At 43.1% G+C, this 13,169-nt stretch overlaps 1 protein-coding gene and 1 pseudogene across 4 annotated transcripts in view; both read right to left on the bottom strand.

Moving 5' to 3' along the window:
• The window catches only part of LOC122541199, a 58,412-nt pseudogene extending 55,959 nt beyond the window's left edge, over window positions 1-2,453 (bottom strand).
• The window catches only part of LOC122541578 (zinc finger protein 271-like), a 652,600-nt gene that overhangs the window by 552,646 nt on the left and 86,785 nt on the right, over window positions 1-13,169 (bottom strand). The gene's annotated exons all lie outside the window — the stretch shown is intronic.

Genomic DNA, 13,169 nt, shown 5'->3' with positions numbered 1-13,169 from the left:
AAAGGTTTACCACACACCTCACACTTGAAGAGTTACTCCCTTGTGTGAATCCTCTGATGGAACAGGAGGGTTGATGACCTCGAGAAGGATTTGTTGCAAACCTCACACGTGAATGGTTTCTCACCCGTGTGAATGCGACGGTGTTTGCAGAGGGCCGATGAATCAGAGAATGACTTGCCACACTTCTCGCACGTGAATGGTTTCTCCCCAGTATGAATACGTTGGTGTATGCGGAGGCTCGATGAGTACGTGAACGATTTGTTACATATCTCACACGTGAATGGTTTTTCTCCTGTATGAATGCGTCGATGTTTCCGAAGGGTCGATGAATCAGAGAATGATTTGTCACACACTTCACACGTGAATGGTTTCTCCCCTGTGTGAATGCGTTGGTGTGTTCGGAGGTTTGATGAATCAGAGAATGATTTCATACACACCTCACATGTGAATGGCTTCTCCCGTGTATGAATGCGCTGGTGTTCAAGGAGGGCCCATGACTGCAAAAATGATTTGTTGCAAGTCTTGCAAGCAAAGGGTTTCTCCCCTGTGTGAATTCGTTGGTGTCTATGAAAGGTTGACGAATACAAAAATGATTTGTCACACATCTTGCATGTGAATGGTTTCTGTCCAGCGTGAATCCTCTGATGCAACAGGAGGATTGATAACCGTGAGAACGATTTGTCACAGTCTTCGCAGGTGAATGATTTCTCTCCTGTGTGAATCAGTCGGTGTTTGTGGACAGCTGATGCATCAGAGAATGATTTGAAACACACGTCACATGTGAATGGTTTCTCCCCTGTATGAATATGGCGATGTTTGCGAAGGGTTGATGAATCAGAGAATGATTTCTCACACACTTCACATATAAATGGTCTTTCTCCTGTGTGTATACGTCGGTGTGTTTGGAGTGTCGATGAATATGTGAATGATTTGTCACACATGTCACATATGAATAATTTCTCTCCTGTGTGAATGCGTCGGTGTTTCCGAAGGGTTGAGGAATCAGAGAATAATTTGTCACACACCTCACATTTGAATGGTTTCTCTCCTGTGTGAATGCGTTGGTGAACACGGAGGGCTGATGAATCAGAGAATGATTTGATGCACACCTTGCATGTGAATGGTTTTTCCCCTGTGTGAGTGCGCCCGTGTTCAAGGAGAGCCCATGACTGTAAGAATGATTTGTTGCACATCTTGCAAATAAAACGTTTCTTCCCTGTATGAATGTGTTGGTGTCTATGAAGGGTTGATGAATACAAGAATGATTTGCCACATACCTCACAAGTGAATGGTTTCTCACCTGTGTGGACCGATTTGTGAGCTCGGAGAGTTGATGACCATGAGAATGATTTCTCACACACCTTACATTTGAATGGCTGTTCTCCAGTGTGAATACGTTGATGATTCACAAGTGTTGTTGATTTTGTGAAAGCTTGGTCACACACTGCACACTTGAATGGCTTCTCTTCCATGAAGATAAATTTGTGTTAACTGCTTGGAGAACAGATGCACCTTGGAATGAGCCTGTGGAACCTGCCCACACTTTAACAGAGCTGTAAGAATGGGTCAGTACTTCATGAAGTTCAATGAGTGATTGAAGCTCCCACCACATTTGAAGCTGCTCACACTTGCTTCCTAGTTCACACTGACAGACCGCCCACATACGAACATTCAGAAAGGGTGGCTGAGATGGAAGTTTCCACACCATTGACCAGTTTCAGATTTGATGATATGTCAAAGCTCCCCTGATCTGACCGATTTCCAGAAGATGGTTTCACCGCCCAACATTCTCTGTGTTAAGCTGTGAAGGGACAGGATGTTTTCCCAAGTCATTGAGCTGTTCCTGGGATGGTGGTCAGGATCTGTCTCCAGTGACTACCTTCTCGTAATTCTCTGGGTGCAATTCTTCTGTAAAACAGGAAAGGAAACATGATTACCTCCAACTCCCTCTTCTCCTTTGCTGAAGGGGTTGACTCCTCGGTTATGTATGTAAATATCATTGCCCAGTCTAGCATTTGTTGTCCATGTATCATTGGCTCTTCAGAAAGTGACATCCCTACTTGAATTATCAGAATCCATAGTATGGACAGGGTGTAAATCAATCCACATATATTTCAAAATGCAAGTTCGTGAGATTTCATGCCAGCTACAAGGCAGAAATACCAAGACACTTTTAAGTCAGGATGGTGTGTGACTTCAAGAGGGGTTGACAGGGAATGATATTCCGCATGTCTCTGCTCTTATCCTTCCAGGTGGTTGAGCTGCATTGGTTTCATAGAGTGAAGATAATTCAACAATTAACAGTCCACAGGATAATAAACCAGCTTCCAACACATAAAGAGGACTAAATAATAGAAAATAGGTAAAACTCCTCAGACACTTTTCACCTCCCAGATAATCACACTCACCTTCTTCAGGAATGAGACAACAAAACTCAGCCTGGAAATCAGAGGGAAATGCTTCCAATAAACACACTCAATATCCAACACACAGCTCCAGTCACACAGTTCAGCACAAAGCAGCGAGTAAACAGCTCTCTCAGCTGGATCTTCTCACACAGCACAAGGGACATTTCCACCCCTGACTGCCCACAGGATAGTCAGACTGGCTGAAGATTGGTGTGGATATTATGGGATACAATTTGTATAAAAGCTGCTCCTTCACTCACCATCTCCTCACTTGGTTTTCAGTCCCTATAGGAAGTGAACCAGCTCTGGAAGAGGAAGAGGAGACAATGTGCAGAGTGGGTGGGCTCTCTGATTGACGTCTCTCACAGTCAATCCAAATATTTCTGGAGCAACATGAGTTTCCTGAAACTTGGGAAACTGACCGGGGAAGTGGAGGTGACTTTGAGCAGCAGATCAGGTGGGAATTTAAACTTGTCATTGTCCCATCTGAATAAAACCTCACTTATTGCAGCTGCTGTCTCAGTTCCCCTGGTAAATGTTTGACAGAGATTTCTAGTGTGGAAATAGTATTCTTCATCCTCGGAGAGTTTCAGACTGACAACAGCAGTGTGGGACATGTAGTGCGAATGTGTTTGACGGTAGATCAGAATGAAGACCCACAGCAGCCAAGGCAGTGATGACATGCAGTGCTAGGATCACATGTATACAGAGAGCGGGAGCTGCAAAGAGTGACATGGCAGAGATGGACACAGAAAGGAGGGTTAAGGGAGGGCGCACTTAGAGTGCACATGTTCAAGGGCACATCTGTACCTGGTGGGAGACAGTCGCTCAATGACTGACTCTGTGTCAGGAGACTGACTTTGGGAATGACCCCTCCACGCCGAAGCTGACGTCTCCGCTATCCTTTTGACCTTGTCTGGTGACAAACTCTGGAAGACGTTTCGCTCAGCCCCTCACCTCCAACCTGACACATGTCCCTTTCCACAATATGGAGGTGACATGACATTGAAGGTCTTTGGATATGAAACTGACATTGGAGAGGGCCAAGTTTTGGTACTTTGAGAAGAGGGGCAAAAACAGTGTAAAAGTGGAAAAATAAAGAAATAAAGTTAAAACGTCAAACATTACAGTCCTTTCTTATGCCATGAGCCTGCAGATGCTCCAAACTGGGCTTTCCCCAAGATGGCTAGCTTTCCCCTGCATTGGACATGCTTTCACCCATACTGGGCTCCTGCCACCATCTGGGCTCATGTTGGGCCCAGCTGCTACCATGCTCCATTGCCAGATCAGCTGCCTCAATGCAGAGTTCTGCTCTCGGAATGTCTGGATGCTCAAGATCCTGTTTTACTCTTAGATAACTTCCTTCACTGTCTACTACATGACTAATGTTGGTGTCATCCACAAACTTATGAACCATGCTTCCTATATTCTCACCCAAATTGCCGATATAAATGATGAACAAGAGTGGACCCAGCACCAATTCTTGCAGCATGCCACTGATCACAGCCCTCCAGTCTGAACAACAACCGTTTACTACCACCCTCTGTCTCCTACCATCAAGACATTTTTGCACCCAATGAGCAAGCTCTCCTTGAATCTTGCTGATGGTGAATACAGCACTATTGCTCCATGGGAAACTGAAGGCTTTGTGGCGTAACCAAGGAAAACCAGGAATCGTGGCCCAAAGAGGGAGCTATCAGCAAGTAAGGTCATCTGTTCAGCCCCATGTTGTTGCCAAGGACCCTAACAACTTGCCCTCTGATTTGTTAATTCTGAGTTAATTCTTTTGAGGCTTCTTGCTCTCTGAGGTGCTTCAGCAATGGCGAGCTGTCCTAGTTGTGCTGTGAGGTTTCAGAGCTGCCAAACCTGTTGTGGGGCAGATAGCAATGAAAATCTATCCAATCTCCTGAATGAAACAGCAAGGCTGGAGGCAGCCAATTAGGATCCAATCAGCCCCTCAGATAATTGCCAACCCAGTCATATTGCCCCTGATTTTAGGTTCCTGAAGCTCTCAGTAAAATCTTTTCCTGGACATTAACATACTACTTTGGCTTCAGAAAACTGGTTTGAAGTCTTGCTGCAGAGACTTAGCACATAATTTAGGCCAATGCTTCATTGCTGTGATGAGTGAATGTTGCATTAACGAAAGCGCTATCTTTTCAAGACTTTAAATTAAAACCATTGTGCCCTCTCAGGTAGATAAAAAGATCACTTGGCATCTTTGAAAAATAAGAACAGGGAGTATTCCTGGTGTCTGGACGACCACTTGTCCTTCAATCGATAATGTCAAAACAGATTGTCCAGTTGTTACCTCATTAGGATCTTGCCGTGTGAAATTTAGCAACTATTACATTTCAAAATGATTACACTTAATTGGCTGTGAAACATTCTACTGTAATGAAACATAGATAAAAACATAGATAATGAAACAACTGTAATGTACATAGATAAATTCTTTCCTCCTCTCCACATTAGATTCTGCATCATCACTGAAAAGTTGGCCGTACTGGTGATAAATCATTTTGAGCATTCCTAGCAAAATCAGATGTACACTAATAGTTCACCTTGCTGTTTACGATATGTAGAAATGACTTGAAGGGACAGAAGATACGGTTGCCAAACCTGAATTAGCATAGAGATGTGGTATATGGAATATTAACATGGGAAAAATGTGAAATGGTCAATTTTGGCCAAAAAAATAAACAGGCATATTATTTAAATGGTGAGAGATTGCAGAATGCTGAGATGCAGAGGAATCTAGCTGCTTTAGTGCATGAATTGCAAAAGATTTGAATGTAGGTACAGCAAACAATTAGGAAAGCTCATATAAATTTATTGTTTGTATCATTTATCATAAAGGTGATAAATGTGAGGTGATGCATTTTGGAAGTAGGCAGGACAGGTTAATAGGGTAGTTAAGAAGGCACATGGGACACTTGTTTTTATTAGTCATTGCATAGATTATAGGAGCAGGGAGCTTATGTTAGAGCTATGTAGAACTTTGGTTGGCCACAGCTTGAATATTGTTGTATAATTCTAGTCTCTGCTCGTAATAAATAACGTGTTTGCAAGGGAGGACACAGCAGAGACTCACCAGAATGTTGCTTGGGATGGAGCAATTCAGCCACAGAAGGAAGCTGGATAAGCTGGGTTGTTCTTTTTTTGGAGTAAAGAAGGTTGAGGGGTGTGATCAAGGTGTTTAAGATTATGAAAGAGTGAATGGAAAGCAGCTGTTCCCCCTATTCAAAGGGTCAATTACAAAGGGCATAAAGTAAAAGGCAGGAGGTTTAAAGGAGTTTTGAGGAAAGAACATTTTCACCCTTGTTGTTGGGTTTGGCATGCACACACCTAGGAGGGTAGTTGAGGCAAGAAACTTCAACCTTCTCAAGAATTTTGATGATCATCTGAAATGTCATAACATTCAAGGCTCAGTACAGGAAAGTGGGACTAGTGTAGGTAGTAATAGACTTTTGGCAGTTCAGAGGTCCAAAGAACCTTTTTGGTACTGTATAATTCTAAGACCTGTGCGGATACACACAATGCCATTTATTTGGAGAAGTTGTGCGGTTCAAGAATCAGCTCAGACAGCTGGAGAAGGCTTGTGTTGGATGGGGTCTAGTTGGACTGCGAGTCGGAGGTTAGTGGGCTCCGTTGCTGTCCCCTGGTAGGGTTGGAGGTGAAGCAGGAATGAAAATCCAAAGCAGCCAGTTAGAGAGTGAAAACTATGCGAAGTGATATGGGCCATCAAAAGAGTCATAGAGATATGTATGAGGAAACTGCACAAGGGAGAAAAATAGAGTCAAACTGGGAAGAACTAAGTTCAAATAGGACAGGTACAGACTGAAAAAACAGTTTAGGGGTCTTGTTTACAAGTCTTGGGAAAGAGGTAGAAGTGGGCAGTTTGAGATTGGGGGAATCATAGAGAGACAATTCTAGAGAACATGAGTTATTGACAGTTCTGGACACATGGCTTGGTGCCAGTAATGCGGCTATGGTGCTGGGAGGTATAAGGGTCTGTTAGAGAGTTGACAGTCTGTTGGTTAGAGATCATAACGCCAAATAACAGCTGCACTGCCTTTGTCAGTGGGTTTGATGATGACATTCGGGTGGGACCTGAGAGCTTCGAATATAACAAGTTCACATGGTGACAGCTTTAAGTAAACGTGAGGAACAAAGAAATTGAAATGGCCCGTATCATGTCAGCACTTCTTAAGGACAACATCTGGAGAGAGTAAGGGGCCATAGGGAGGTGGAAGGAGAACTTGGGAGATGGGTGATTGCAAAACTGGAGATGATGCAGAAAGAGCTCAGCAACTGAGCTGCTCTGAATGAAGGGGTGAAACAAGAGGTCTTGGGAAGGGGTCAACTAGAAGCTATTGTGAACACTGACAAGGATTCCACTCACAGAAGGAAGGGGAGGAAACATCTGGAGAAAAATAGAAAAACAAACTAATGTGAAGGTACAATTCTAAGAGGGTACGAGAGCAAAGGGACCTTGGGTGGAGCTGTGCAAAATCAATGAAGGTGGCAGGGGAGTTTGAATAGTTAAAAAAGCAAATGGCACTGCAGGGTTCATCAACAGGAGCGCAGGTCACAAGACAATTATACTAAACCCAGGGGCGGCACGGTAGCTCGGTGGTTAGCACTGCTGCCTCACAGTACCAGGGACCCAGGTTTGATTCCAGCCACGGGTAAATGTCTGTGGGGAGTTTGCATATTCTCCCCATGTCTGTGTGGGTTTCCTCTGGGTGCTATGGTTTCCCCCCACAATCCAAAGATGTGCAGGTTAGGTGAACTGGCCATGCTAAATTGCCTATAGTGTTCAGGGATGTATAGGATATGTGCATTAGTTGGGGGTAAATGTAGAGCAATAGGGTAGGGGAATGGGTCAGGCTGGGTTACTCTTTGGAGGGTTGGTGTGGACTTGTTTGCACAAAGGGCCTGTTTCCATACTGTAGGGATTCAATGATTCTATGAATATTGTCCTAACCTAAGCTAGAGTACCGCGTCCACTTCTAGGCTCTACAGATTCAATAGGTTGAAGATAAATGGAATGAAGATTCACGAGAATACCTTTAGGAATGAGGGACTTCAGTTAGATTGCAGGAGAGGACAGTTCTCATTGGAAAAGGGAAGGTTTGGCATATATTTGACAGGGGTTTTCAAAATCATGAGTGACTGGACAGTGCAAACAGGGAGAAACTCATCTGACTTGTGAAATGATCTAGAACAAGGGGATACAAGTTGAAGGTGATTGGCAAAAGTGGTAATGGTGACATGAATAAAAAGATTTCACAGGGTCTGGAATGTTCTGTCTGAAAGTGTGGTGGAGGCAGGTTAAATGGAGGCATTTCAGGAAGAGTTGCATTATCTACAAATGACAAAAGTACAATGGGAAGAAAGCCAGGAAGGGGTAAGAGGGGTGAAAATTGAGTTTCTCACACTGTCCAACATCTCAGGAGGTTCAAAAACATCATTAAAGTTTGGACATAATCTCACATTTGAAAATTTCCTCTTCCACGCAGCTTTCCCTGTCCATGGTAATAGTGCTTGGAATAGATGCTCCTTGGATGTGAAAAGATATTTAGAATTCCCTCCCTAACCCTCTCTGCATCTTTGTCTCTGTCTACCATGAGTACCTTGTTAGAGCCACCTCTTCAACCATATTTTTGTTCAACCCTCCCAGTATCTCCTCTCTGTCTCATTGTTAATTTTTATTTGATTACATCTCAATGAAACATACTGAGATACTTTCTGTGTGAAGGTACTCTAAATCCAGGCTGATGTCCTCTCGCATGCCCCCTCCAATCATCAAGGTACCGAGCTGGAGGATAGACTGTGGATATTGATTGGCCTCTAGTGCTCTGTTTGAGTGGCCATTCAGCGTGTGGAGAGCCAGACAGTGAATGTTGTGACACAATCAGCCATTCCCCCTCAACTTCACAGCTGGCCTCACTGATGAGGAACAGGATTCCTGGCTCATTCTCCCCTTTCACAGACCAGAGACACTGAGGCTAATTGAAGTAACTCCATTACAACCCCAGGAAAGGCTCCTCCCCGAGTCCTTATGCTGATAGATCAGAAGCTGAAACCTTTCTAATCACTGAGTATCTGATTGTCTTCTTCGTCAGAGTGAGAGTCATTGAGTGACTTGTACCTGACTCTGCACTGAAAGAATGCTGAGTCTATACAGGAGCTTCTAAACACATTAATGACTTTTTTTGTTGATCATTGGTCATTAGGTTAATGGTTACCAGTTCTTGAAATGTTTGGCCTGATAGTGGGAAAGGTTTGAGACAGACCCTGCTGAAACAGACAGTGTTTTGGAACAACAGCTCTCCCTGTCTGAGCATTGGAGGGTAAACAACACACACAGTTCTCAATGCAACATAAGCGGGTGACCCTCCAGGTCCATATGGAGATGTCAGTGTCTGATGAGAGAGGAGCCAGTGAAACAATCCTGACATGTTACACTTGGAAGCATTGTCTCCTATGTGGGTTTACTGATGTTCCAGAAGTCCAACAATTGTGTGAAGTCCTTATTACAGAACTCACACTGACAGGATTTCTCACTTGAATGAATGCATTGATGGACCAGGAGATATGTTGATTGTGTAAAAGCCTTAGCTTTAGCTGAGTTTGGATCGATTAATAGTTTAGGAAATTGGGTAAAGGGTGAAAGTCTTGAAACAAACGTCATGCTGCAATCTTCTGGTGTTGCAGGAAAGTCAAGGACTTCACATTTGGTCACTCCCCTGTGGAAATTCTCTGAGGAAACAGGAGCTTCGATCAGTTTGTGAAGAAATGTCATGGATTTCACACGTGAAGAGTTTTGCCCCAGCAGGAATATGCTGGTGATACATTAGGCTCAATGGTTGTACAAAGCCCTCATTAAGCACATTGCACTATATGGACATATCAGGATCACTGACAGAGTGAATACTCAGCTGCACACTTCACATTCGCCCCAATATGTCTGATGCATCAGGAACAAGGTCAACCCTGTGAATCCTTCGTCACACACCTCAGCAGGATGTGTCTGTTTGGTGAGCTTCACTGACTGTGTGAAGGCTCAGTCACACATCTCACTTGGCTTCGCCCGGTGTGAATGCAATGATGATCCAACATTCCCCACAACTTTTCAAACTCCTCCTTACATACGTCATATGTGAATGTTTTCTTCTCCCCTGTGTGTGTGCCGGTGTTTCACCGGGCCTGACAATTGTGCACAACTCTTATTACACACCTAACATTTGAAAGTCCTCTCCCCAGTGTGAAGGTATTGGTGATCGAGGAGGTTTTGAAGACTGTGAGAATAATTTGTTACACACTTGGCAGATCAATGGTTTCTTCCAAGTGTGAATGTATAGTTGTGTACGGAAGTGAGTTGAATATGAGAATGATTTGTTACACTGCCCATGGCATGTGCCCTGAAAGTTTGGTGATGGATGGAGGTCTGCAGGAGCAAGAGGTGAACTGGAGTCACCAGGAATCTGCTCGGACATTCATGTCAGGAATTGTTTCCCTTTGGTTTCTAACTGCAGTGAGGGGAGTCTGGTTTCTATCTTGGGGATAGGGCTGGAATGGGAAACTGCAAATTAATGAGGAAAGGTGATAAAATAATGAGGATATTGATTTATGTAAATAGTTCTCTTGCTAATCCCTAGAAAGAATCTTTTCTCATTGTTCAACACTCAGCTGGAAAATGGCACCTTGTGAAAAGCTTCTCACTGGCTCCTCACGCAATTTTCCCAACTTTCTCACCATTCTCCATCTTGTTCATTGGCTTGGAAGAGACTGCCTTGCATTTCTGCCTAGACTGTTAAACAGCAGTTTCTCATAAACATAGAAAACACACCGTGAGAAATGGCAGAACAGTAAAAATTGATAAATCCGACAGAAAAAACTGAGAGAATTAAATTAAATGAAAGTTTAAAATTGCTCTTATAGGAAGGATATTATTAAAGAAAGTTCAGAAAAGATTTACCAGGATGTTGCCGGGAATGGAGAGCTTGAGTTATATGGATAGGCGGGCCTTTTTTTCACTGGGACTTAGGAGGATTACCTTATGGAGGTTTATAAAGTCATAAGGAGTATAGAAAAGGTGAATGGCAGGTGTCTTTTCCCAAGAGTTGGGAATTTCAAGACTAGAGGGCATATTTTTAAGGTGAGAGGAGAAAGATTTAAAAAAGACATGAGAGGCAATTTTTTTGTTCTACACAGAGTGATTCATGTGGAATGAACTTCCAGAGGAAGCGGTGGATGCAGGTACAGTTACAATGTTTAAAAGACATTTAGATGAGTGCATGAAGAAGAAATATTTGGAAGGATATGGGCCAAGCATAGGCAAGTGGGTGTTAGTTTGGGATTATGGTTGGCATGGACTTGTTGGACTGAAGGTACGTTTCCGTACTGTGTGACTCCATGACGTACAGCCTGACACCTGAAGGATTTCTCCCCTGTATGGATAGTCTGGTGTTCCAGGAGCTCATAGATGTTGTGAATACTTTATCACAAAATGAACACTTGCAGAGTTTCCCTCTGTATGAATTATCTGATGGGTCCGGAGGCTCAATAACTATGTGAATGATTTCTGGCACTCCTCACACCTCCCCTGTATAAATATGTTTGTGAACTCGTAGAGTTGCTGATTGCAAGAACAATTTCGTACAGACGTCACAGGTAAATGATTTCTGCCCTGCTGTTGCAAAAGGATAAATAAAGAATACCAGAATGACGTTGCACAATTCACACTTGAAAGGTTTCTCTTCCATGCAGGTGTTCATGTATTAATGGTGGTTAAACGTTCTGTGTTAGGAGATCTGATGAGGCTGAAGAGCCCACCTTGCGCACTTCACACTTGGACAGTCTCTCAATTGTCGGAATCAGTCAGTGGTTCATGAGGCTTGAAGAATGAATGAGATTCACATTTGGACCAATACATACCTATTCCCAGCTTACTCTGATCATCCAGTCAAATTTTCAGAAAGGCTGGTCCAATGGAAAGCTTTAGACCACTAACCAGTTTCAGATCTAATATGTCAAAGCTCCCTGACCTGACCCATTTCCAGATGATAGATTCACTGCCCAACTTCTCTGTGTTGAGCGATGCTGTGAAGGGTCTGGATGTCTTCCCAGAGTTGTGCAGTTGTTCCTTGGGTGATGGTCTGGATCAATCCCGCAGTCTGTCCTCTCTGTGTTCTCTTGTGTCGTAGGAAACATGATTATCGCCACATCTCACTTCTCCTCTGCTGAAGGGCTGACTCCTGAGTTACAGACGGTTCCACAGTGAGTACCTGCCTGCTATTCCCATGTGTGGGGTGGAAACAGAGGCTGTCAGATCCTCTGCTTCCAGCAGGGACACAGGATAGTGATGAACTACAGGCAATATATTTACTTTCTTTCCTTTGTCCAGTACCTCATCTTCCCAGATGTCCCATCTTTCCCAAGAATGGCAATTGAAAGACAATCAGAATATAAAGTGGGCACTGTAAATTTGTTTCACTGAATAGTACCAAATCTGGAAACAATCCAGACTCCTTTGTTACCATCCCTGGGAATATCCAACCTGTTACGACACAGGCCCGCTAATGTAAACCTGCAATGCAGAAGTGATTTAACCTTTGCTGTAATATGTTAAAATTCGAGAGGCCAAGAACTATCCCAAAAGTCATTATTTAAAGTACAAAAAAATTTTAGAACTTTATTCTTTAAGTCTAACAGAGAATATTAACTAACAACTATTTACAACTCCTTTCTCTAACCTATCTTTTACTTACCCTTCTATAACACTGGTCTGATAAGTCCCCCGATTAAGATTTACCAAAAAATTCAAATTTCAAAACCAGCCAGCTGTTGAATCTTCTCCTTGTATCTTCCTCTGTCTTCTGTTCTTCTTCTTCAGGATTTCTGTTTCATGAGTCATTGATAGATAAAGGTACCTTTAAGAGAGCATTCTCTGGGCAGTTTGCATATGTTGGTGGCTTGGCAGTTCGCCCTCAGCTGTTCAATTTTTTTTTTGGCTTTATACCCCAAAGCATTGGACGTTTCATTGCTTTTAATATGGTCAAAATACTAAATTTAAACTTGATTGGAGTTTAGCATCTTGGGGCATAATTTAAACATAATTTGAATTTGTGTCTCATAGCAACCCAGGTACTGCTAGCTGCTGGACCAAATGTTACATTGTAAATTCTCAAGTACACCGTGTTCTTGTGAAGTCCTTCAACTCTCTTAAAAGTATAGTATCCCTTACATCTTCATAACAAACCTCAATGACAAGTGGGGAACTCCTCAATATTGACTCGAAGGAGTCTCAAGGGTTCAGATCAAACTAGTTCAAGGAAACCACCATACTTCCCCCAAATAATCCTTAATCATCACGAGGGGAGCAAATGAAGGACAGATCCCAGAACTGTGCCTCTATGAGGTGCAGTGAGAACCTGCTCATAATTTGTATGTTAATAACAAAACACTTTGGAATCCTAGCCTGCCATTGGACTAATTCCTGTTAAAAACTGTGATTGTGCAGTCTGCAGCATAAAAGATTTAAGTTTGGGTGTTTATCTGTTTTGATGGCAACAGGTATGGTCTTGCCCACGCTGCTTTTTGCTGATTTGTTCTGATCTCAGCTCAAAGGTAGAAGACAGAGGGTGGTGGTGGAGGGTTGTTTTTCAGACTGGAGGTCTGTGACCAGTGGAGTGCCACAAGGATCAGTGCTGGGTCCTCTACTTTTTGTCATTTACATAAATGATTTGGATG

The sequence above is a fragment of the Chiloscyllium plagiosum genome, chromosome 37, assembly GCF_004010195.1.
Source record: "Chiloscyllium plagiosum isolate BGI_BamShark_2017 chromosome 37, ASM401019v2, whole genome shotgun sequence".
NCBI classification, from domain to species: domain Eukaryota; kingdom Metazoa; phylum Chordata; class Chondrichthyes; order Orectolobiformes; family Hemiscylliidae; genus Chiloscyllium; species Chiloscyllium plagiosum.
Note: the sequence above shows the minus strand (reverse complement) of the source record. Positions and strands in the feature narration are given on the sequence as shown.